We start from the raw sequence: 8,478 nt of genomic DNA, 5'->3' as shown, positions 1-8,478 counted from the left end.
AATCCTTTTGTTTTACAGTTGCTAGCCATAGGCCAGGGTAATTCAACGGTTCTCAAACTTGGGCATGCAACAAAATCACCCGGAGGGCTTGCTGCAACACAGATTCTTGGGGCTCATCCCCAGAGTTTATGATTCCAATAGGTCTGGGGTTGAGCTAGGGAATTTGCATTACTAACAAGTTCTCAGGTGAGGCTGATGCTGCTCTCCCAGGAACCACACTTTGAGAACCGCTGCAATAGTAGGTGGTGGTGGTGCTCTGCCCAGATGCTTTTACCAAGCCATTGTACTCATCAGCCAGCTGCTGTGAGTGTTGGCTGCTAATTGCTCACAGATGCACTCTTTCCTGAGAATTTGCCCTCATGACAGGAGCTATCTTACCCAGAAATACCTGTGAGATTATGTCCTCCACCTGAGTGTGGCCCACAGCCAATGGCTGATGGATTGAAATTACAAAGCCTTCTCCCTTGCTGCAAGGTGGGGCAGTCTACTTCTCTGGTGCCAGTCACGCTCCAGAGCTCCCTATGGGATCAGACTGAGGCTAGACTTCAGCAGAAGCCATATGTTTAATTTTTCCCTCTGCCTGATCCTGCTTCTGTCTACCTTAGAGGTTTCTCCTGAGAGTGCTCCCTCAATAAATCACTCTTCAAAGAATCCTTGTTAAACGCTCTGCTTCTAGAGAACCTGACCCAGAGCAGTCCCCTTCTGGGTCTTTTCTGATTATGAGTCTTCATTAGTGGGGCTTGTTATCTGCTGAAACATAGTGTGGGATGAGGAGTCAGCTGACGCAATTTTCATTGACGTTCAATCTGCAACTTTCATTGACGTTCGCTGTCTTGAGTTGCCTATTATTAACTAAGTTCCTGCCTTTGAGATGGGGCTCAGGGAAATCCCGTTCAGTTACACTCCCTTTGCTTTGGATGCTTTTTCACCTTCTGTTATGGATTGAATTGTGCCCCTCTAACCCCCAAAATGCATATGTCAAAGCTTTAACCTCCTTTTATTTGGAGACAGGGCCTCTACAGAGGTAATGAAAATCACATGAAGTCATAAGGGTGTGGCCTTGATAAGACAGGAATAGTGTTCCTTAAGAGACTCCAGAGTGCACTCTCTGCACACACACAAAGAAGAGCTCATGTGAGCACACAGCAAGGTGGCAGCTACCTACAACGCAGGAAGAAAGGGTTCACCAGAAACTATGCCAGCACCCTGATCTCAGACTTCCAGCCTCCAGAGCGGTGAGAAAATTAATGTCTGTTGTTTCAGCTACCCAGTTTATGGTATTTTGTTAGAGCAGCTGGAGCTAAGACGACTTCCTTCATCATGCTTTACCTCCAGCAGTCTCCTCTGGTGTATCCTGCCTGATTCTCCTCCAGCTCCATCTTCCCTGCCATTCTGTGATTAACCTCGAGGCTCTCTGGAGACATTCTCCATCCTCCTGAGCCACCTGCAGCCTTTTTCAATCTAAACAAGGGACTCTTGGATAAGCCTTTCATAACCATGACACGTTTAATAAAGTCTCTAGCTTTGAGAGAACATACGCCAGTTCTCAGCTTCTTCCTTTACCAAAATCCTCATTTCACAGTACTTAGTGAGCAGGTGTCCCATTTTGATGTTAGGGGTTATAGCTGCTTCCTTGAAGATAAAATGTTTTTCTTTTTATAATTCCTTTTGTTGTGAATGTTTTGAGAAAGGGGATGAGGTAAAAATCCCTTTACCCCATCATCTTTAACCAGAAGTATCCATTTGATATTTATAAGCTTATATATATATATAAAATTCATATCCCATTATAAAATTATGTTTGTATATATCATACTTTCTATATATGGCTGCATAGTAGTTTCCAGTTTTTCTGTCTTATAAACATTGCTATAAATCTTTTTTTGTTTGTTTGTTTTTTTGAGACGGAGTCTTCTGTCACCCAGGCTGGAGTGCAGTGGCCGGATCTCAGCTCACTGCAAGCTCCGCCTCCCAGGTTCCCGCCATTCTCCTGCCTCAGCCTCCCGAGTAGCTAGGACTACAGGCGCCACCACCTCGCCCGGCTAGTTTTTTGTATTTTTTAGTAGAGACGGGGTTTCACCGTGTTAGCCAGGATGGTCTCGATCTCCTGACCTCATGATCTGCCCATCTCGGCCTCCCAAAGTGCTGGGATTACAGGCTTGAGCCACCGCGCCCGGCCAACATTGCTATAAATCTTTGTCCACTTATCTTTGTATATTCCTTTATCTGATTAATAGGATATATTTCTAGAAATGGAATTTCTGTGTCAAAGACTACATGCATGTTTAAAACTTTGATGTACACTGCCACACACTATCTCCCAGAAGGCTCTCTATCAGAGTCAAGTTACAAAGGGCTGCTGGAACATCACCTAGAAGGTGAAGCCCACAAAGGATGCCTCCCCCAGCCTGGCCCCTGCAGAGGGGCATTACTGAGAGAAGGCTCAACAAATGCAATATGCTATAAAAAAAAAAAACTGTATAAATGAGTGATAAACACAATTTTCATTTCTGTAATATTTCTTTGCCTAGACTTGGTACATGGTTAAAAGGTCATTAGATTTTTACTTTTTTTTTTTTTTTTTTTTTTTTTTTTTTTTTTTTTTTTTTTTGAGGCGGAGTCTCGCTCTGTCGCCCGGACTGCAGTGCAGTGGCCAGATCTCAGCTCACTGCAAGCTCTGCCTCCCGGGTTTACGCCATTCTCCTGCCTCAGCCTCCTGAGTAGCTGGGACTACAGGCGCCCGCCACCTCGCCCGGCTAGTTTTTTTGTATTTTTAGGAGAGACGGGGTTTCACCGTGTTAGCCAGGATGGTCTCGATCTCCTGACCTCGTGATCCGCCCGTCTCGGCCTCCCAAAGTGCTGGGATTACAGGCTTGAGCCACCGCGCCCGGCCCGATTTTTACTTTTTTATTCATCCCTTTAAATAAGTATTTATTGGTTTAAACTTTATGCAAGGCACTGTGATAGGCATTGGTCCACAGTAAGTGATCCAAAAATTCATATATTGTTGACTAGCTTTATTCAAAGCTCCTCAAAGATTCTACAGTATAAAGAGATACAGGCATGCAAATAAATGAACAGTGTTCACTTATTCAGTCAACAGATATTTATTGAGAATATATATGCCAGGCACTATTCTAAGCCCTGAGCATACAGTCACGAGCAGAAGCAACAGAACTCCCTGCCTCGGGGAGCTTCCATTCTAGTGAGAGAGCTGATAAACATGATATACATGATAAATAGAAAAAATATATGTTAGAGAGTGATAAGCAGGGCTGTCCCTATAAGGGTGAGAGCGCCTGGGGTAATTCAATTGATTAAACCTCCTACTCAAGAGACTCACACCTGAATGCAGGTGGCACTGCACTCATCTTTCAAAGGATACTTGGGCTATCATTAATATCATTAAAGGAAAAAAATGTAAGTGGAATTTTAAGGATAGAAGAGTCAGGTATAAAAACTCCCAAATACAGAACACGGGGTGGCTGCGTCAGGTCCCTAACCTAAGAAAAGGAGAAAAATAAAACAGGGAAAAAAGATTGAATGTGTTTCTCTTGCGAGGGAAAGGTGCAGGAACACTCTAATTTTAGATAGGGAGGCCAGAGAAAGGCTTATTGAGAAGGAAATTTTGTGTAAGGACCTGATGTCAATGAGGAAGCCAGCTATACCGATACCAGTGGCAAGAGCACTACAGGCAGAGGAAACAGCAAACACAAAGGGCTCATTACACAGTACACACAGCACAGTGGCAGTCAGGAGTCCGTGGGCAGGTGGAGAAAAGGCCACATGAAAGGGAAAGAGGATGCCAGCCGAGGACAAATGAGACTTGAAAAAGGTGAGGGGCTGGGAGCAGGGGCTCACACCTATATTCCCAACACTCTGGGAGGCCAAGGTGGGAGGATCCTGTGAGCCCAGGAGCTTGAGACTAGCCTGGGCAACATAGTGAAACCCCATCTCTATAAAAATAGAAAAAATGAGCCAGGCGTGGTGGCATGTCTGTAGTCCCAGCTACCCAGGACACTGAGGTGGAAGAATCACCCGAGCCTGGGAGGTCAAGACGGCTGTGAGCTGTGTTTGCACCACTGAGCTCTAGCCTGGGCGACAGACCTGGTCTCAAAAGAAGAAAAGAGGCGAGGGGGTAGTTCAGCAGTGAAAAACAAAGCAAAGCAAAAAGGTAAAGTTACGTGTCATATTTATTGCCTGAAATTTGGAGTGGTTTAAGGTGATAATGAGTTTTTTAAAGCCTAGAAAAATGAAGGTTAAAGCATGCTGTTTTCAAATGCCGTGTATGAGGTGGATGTTCTACAGTCATCAGTTGTTTCCTACATCCACAGAAGACAGAGAAAAAAGACTTAAAGATAACTCACCAGGCCTATGCCAAAGAAATCAATCAGATAACCTCTGGAGATCCCTTTTAGCAATCTGTAAGCCTCAACACAGTGTTTCTTACACAAAGAGTTATTGCCATTTCGGTTTAGAAACTTGGCAAAAAGAAAATGCTCAGCATTTCATTTTATTGAACATGAACCCAGTTGCTGTAATTCACACTACTTCTCAAAAACCTTAAATGGTTTCAGTGTTACAAGAAAATACCTGAAAGCCTGTGATCTAGCTGTAATGTTCAGGTTTAGTTTTACTTTTTGCTCTACTTAGACTTTTCTATTCATCTTTCCCCAAATTCATTATTATGAATGACTACTCACCTTCACATCTTTTATCTGTTATACCAATGTGACTTTTGAAATGCCTTTCCTACTCTTCTCCATTTAAAACTTGCTTTTCCAGGCCGGGCGCAGTGGCTCATGCCTGTAATCCCATCACTTTGGGAGGCCAAGGCAGTGGATCACCTGAGGTCAGGAGTTTGAGACCAGTCTGGCTGGCCAACATGGTGAAACCCCATCTCTAATAAAAATACAACAAAATTAGCTGGGCATGGTGATGGGCACCTGTAACCCCAGCTACTCGGGAGGCTGAGGCAGGAGAATCACTTGAACTTGGGAGGCGGAGGTTGCAGTGAGCCGAGATCATGCCGCTGCACTCCAGCCTGGGCGACAGAATGTGACTCTGTCTAAACAAACAAATGAAGAAATCCCTGCTTTTCCAAGAGTAAATCTGTGTAACAAATCTTAGAAGGTGACTTATCAGTAAGTACCAACAGCCTTAAAACTGTTGCTAACTGGCCAGGCACAGTGGCTCATGCCTGTAATCCCAGCACTTTGGGAGGCCGAAGTGGGCAGATCATCTGAGGTCAGGAGTTCAAGACCAGCCTGGCCAACATGGCAAAACCCTGCCTCTACTAAAAATACAAAAAAATTAGCCAGGCATGGTGGCAGATGCCTGTAATCCCAGCTGCTAGGGAGGCTGAGACAGGAGAATCGCTTGAACCTGGGAGGCAGAGGTTGCAGTGAGCCAAGATAGCACCATCCCACTCCAGCCTGGAGGACAAGAGCAAAACTACATCTCAAAAAAAAGAAAAAGTTGGTGAGACTCCGTCTCAAAAAAAAAAAAAAAAAAAATTAAAGCATATATAAAAGTAGAAATACTAGTACAATGAACCTCCATATATCTATCACCCAGATTCAATAAATTATTGTCACATTTGCTTCTTCAACTAACCCCTTTTCCTTTATAAAGTCTCTGCTTAAATAGTAAGCAAATTCCAGATCAGACCATTTCAGTCATCCATAGTTCTATATGCATCTCATGTATATATGCATTTCATCCATAGTTCTATATGCATCTCATATGCTATTTATATGCATTTCAGTCACCCATAGTTCTATATGCATTTAAGCTTATGCATTTTATTACATAAGCTTAAAGTCAGTCTCACATGTAGTAAAATGAATAACATCCAGTCTACAAGAAAATTTCCTCAATTATCTTAAGATGTCCTTTTTGGCCAGGCACAGTGGCTCACACTTGTAATCCCAGCACTTTGGGAGGTGAGGCAGGCAGATGACCTGAGGTCAGGAGTTTGAGACCAGCCTGGCCACCATGGTGAGACCCCCAACTCTATTAAACATACAAAAATAGGCCGGGTGTGGTAGCAGGTGCCTGTAATCCCAGCTACTCAGGAGGCTGAGGCAGGATAATTACTTGAACCCAGGAGGCACAGGTTGCAGTGAGCTGAGACTGTACCACTGCACTCCAGCCTGGGCAACAAGAGAAACTCCATCTCAAAAAAAAAAAAGTCATTTTTCAGTTTGTCTATTCAAATCAGCATCCATCACGATCCATTCATGGCATGTGGTTATAGGAGCTCTTAGGTCTCCTTGAATCTAGAGCAGGCCCCTTTCCTTAATTAACGTTTTTTATGCCACTGACTTTATGAAGAAACCAGGTCACTTGCCCTGTAGGATGAGCCACATTCTAGACTTGTCTATCAGTTAGGATAGGCTAGGTTATACTGTGGTAACAAGCAATTCCAAAATCTAATTGGCTTAAAACAATGAAGCTTAATTTCTTACTTCTCCTATATACCCATCTCAGATTGAGCTACTGATGACTGATAAAAACAGAATTCCTTTACCCAAAATATTGAAAAGAATGTAAATAAAAACGGAAACAAATTGATAAAATACTTTAAAATATATCAATGGAAACTTCCAGTTTAAATAAATATATTGTTAAAAAATCATGCAAGAGCATTTTGTTATAATTCCTAGGAAAGATTTGAGGAGCTCTGCTACCTGTCAAACATCAGTATCACTTCCAGACCCAGACTGATAAAGTAGTTACTATGCAGAACATTGTTGGTCAATTATGGCACAGGAGGAAAAGAGCCCCAAGGGGCACAGGAGGAAAAGAGCTCACATAGGCAATTAAATGCCTCAGCTGCGAAGTATTCTTCATCTCATTGGCCAGAACTGGTCACATGGTACTACCTAAACAAATGCCAGGAAGTGCCTGTAATCCCAGCACTTTGGGAGGCCGAGACGCGCGGATCACAAGGTCAGGAGATGGAGAGCATCCTGGCTAACACGGTGAAACCCCCGTCTCTACTAAAAAATACAAAAAAAAAAAAAAAAAAAAAAAAAAAAAAAAAACTAGCCCAGCGAGGTGGCGGGTGCCTGTAGTCCCAGCTACTCGGGAGGCTGAGGCAGGAGAATGGCGTAAACCCGGGAGGTGGAGCTTGTAGTGAGCCGAGATCCGGCCACTGCACTCCAGCCTGGGCGACAGAGCAAGACTCCGTCTCAAAAAAAAAAATGCCAGGAAGTATTATCTTGCCATGTCCAGGAAAAGCACAGATCTGGACATTTCAGTAAGTTGCATTAATGGCTACTAGTGTATTTCATTCCTTGCAGTGTTGCTTTACTTGTTCCTCTATCTCTTGAGTTTCCTGAACATGGAGGTTATCTCTAGAGTTTGATTAAATTTCAGGTTCAGTAATTTTGGCAAGAGGACTTCATAGGTTGGTCTGTGTGCTCCACATAAAATCACATCAGGAACCATACTGTGTTTGACTGTAGTAGATTGTAGCAGTAATGGCTCCCTCTCACCCCAATATTTTTTTTTTTTTTTTTTTGAGATGTAAGTTTTGCTCTTGTTGTCCAGACTGGAGTGCAATGGCGTGATCGCGGCTCAATGCCACCTCTGCCTCCCAGGTTCAAGCAATTCTCCTGCCTCAGCCTCCTGAGTAGCTGGGACTACAGGTGCATGCCACCACACCTGGCTAATTTTATATTTTTAGTAGAGGCAGGGTTTTGCCATGTTGGCCAGGCTGGTCTTGAACCCCTGACCTCAGGTGATTTGCCCACCTTGGCCTCCCAAAGTGCTGGGATTACAGTCATGGGCCACCGTGCCTGGCCCCAATTTTTTCAGATTTCCTTGTATTTATGTCCTTGGGCAGGCACCTCTTGTTTTCACTCTGGGCTTGGACACATGACATGATTTGGCAAACAGACAACAGCAAATCTGATGGCAAACAGAGACTCAGAAATCATTTGCACTGTGTTCAGAGACAGCAGAAGAAAAAGAAAACTTTGCATACTGGGGATTTCCCTCTTTGCTACTTTTCAGAATTCTGAGACCATCATCTGAAGAAGCCTGGGTTAGCCCCCTGGAGGACAAGAAAAAACTTGCAGCAGAAACCTGCAAACCTTAAAACGTGAGTGAAGTCATCCTACACTATCTAGACCATAGGAGTTGCCAGCTGACCACAGGTACAGCAAAGCAAGCACAAGCCAGAAAAAAATGCCAGAAGATTCCCAGAATTGTGAGCAAATGAAATTGTTGCATTAAGCCATTATGCTTTGAAGTGGTTTGTAACAGAGCAAAAGCTAACTGATACACTAATCCATTTTTAATAAATCAATAGATTCAGATCCCTGCACTGCAAAGTTCCCCACCAATCTTTCAATCAGCTCATCCACTGATTGTTGCCTATACCAATGTTTAATTTCATGCAAATCAATGATAATTTTTTTCCTTTTTTTTTTTGAGACAGGGTTTTGCTCTGTCACTCAGGCTGGAGGG

Source organism: Rhinopithecus roxellana, chromosome 12 (genome assembly GCF_007565055.1).
Source record: "Rhinopithecus roxellana isolate Shanxi Qingling chromosome 12, ASM756505v1, whole genome shotgun sequence".
Lineage (NCBI taxonomy): Eukaryota > Metazoa > Chordata > Mammalia > Primates > Cercopithecidae > Rhinopithecus > Rhinopithecus roxellana.
Note: the sequence above shows the minus strand (reverse complement) of the source record.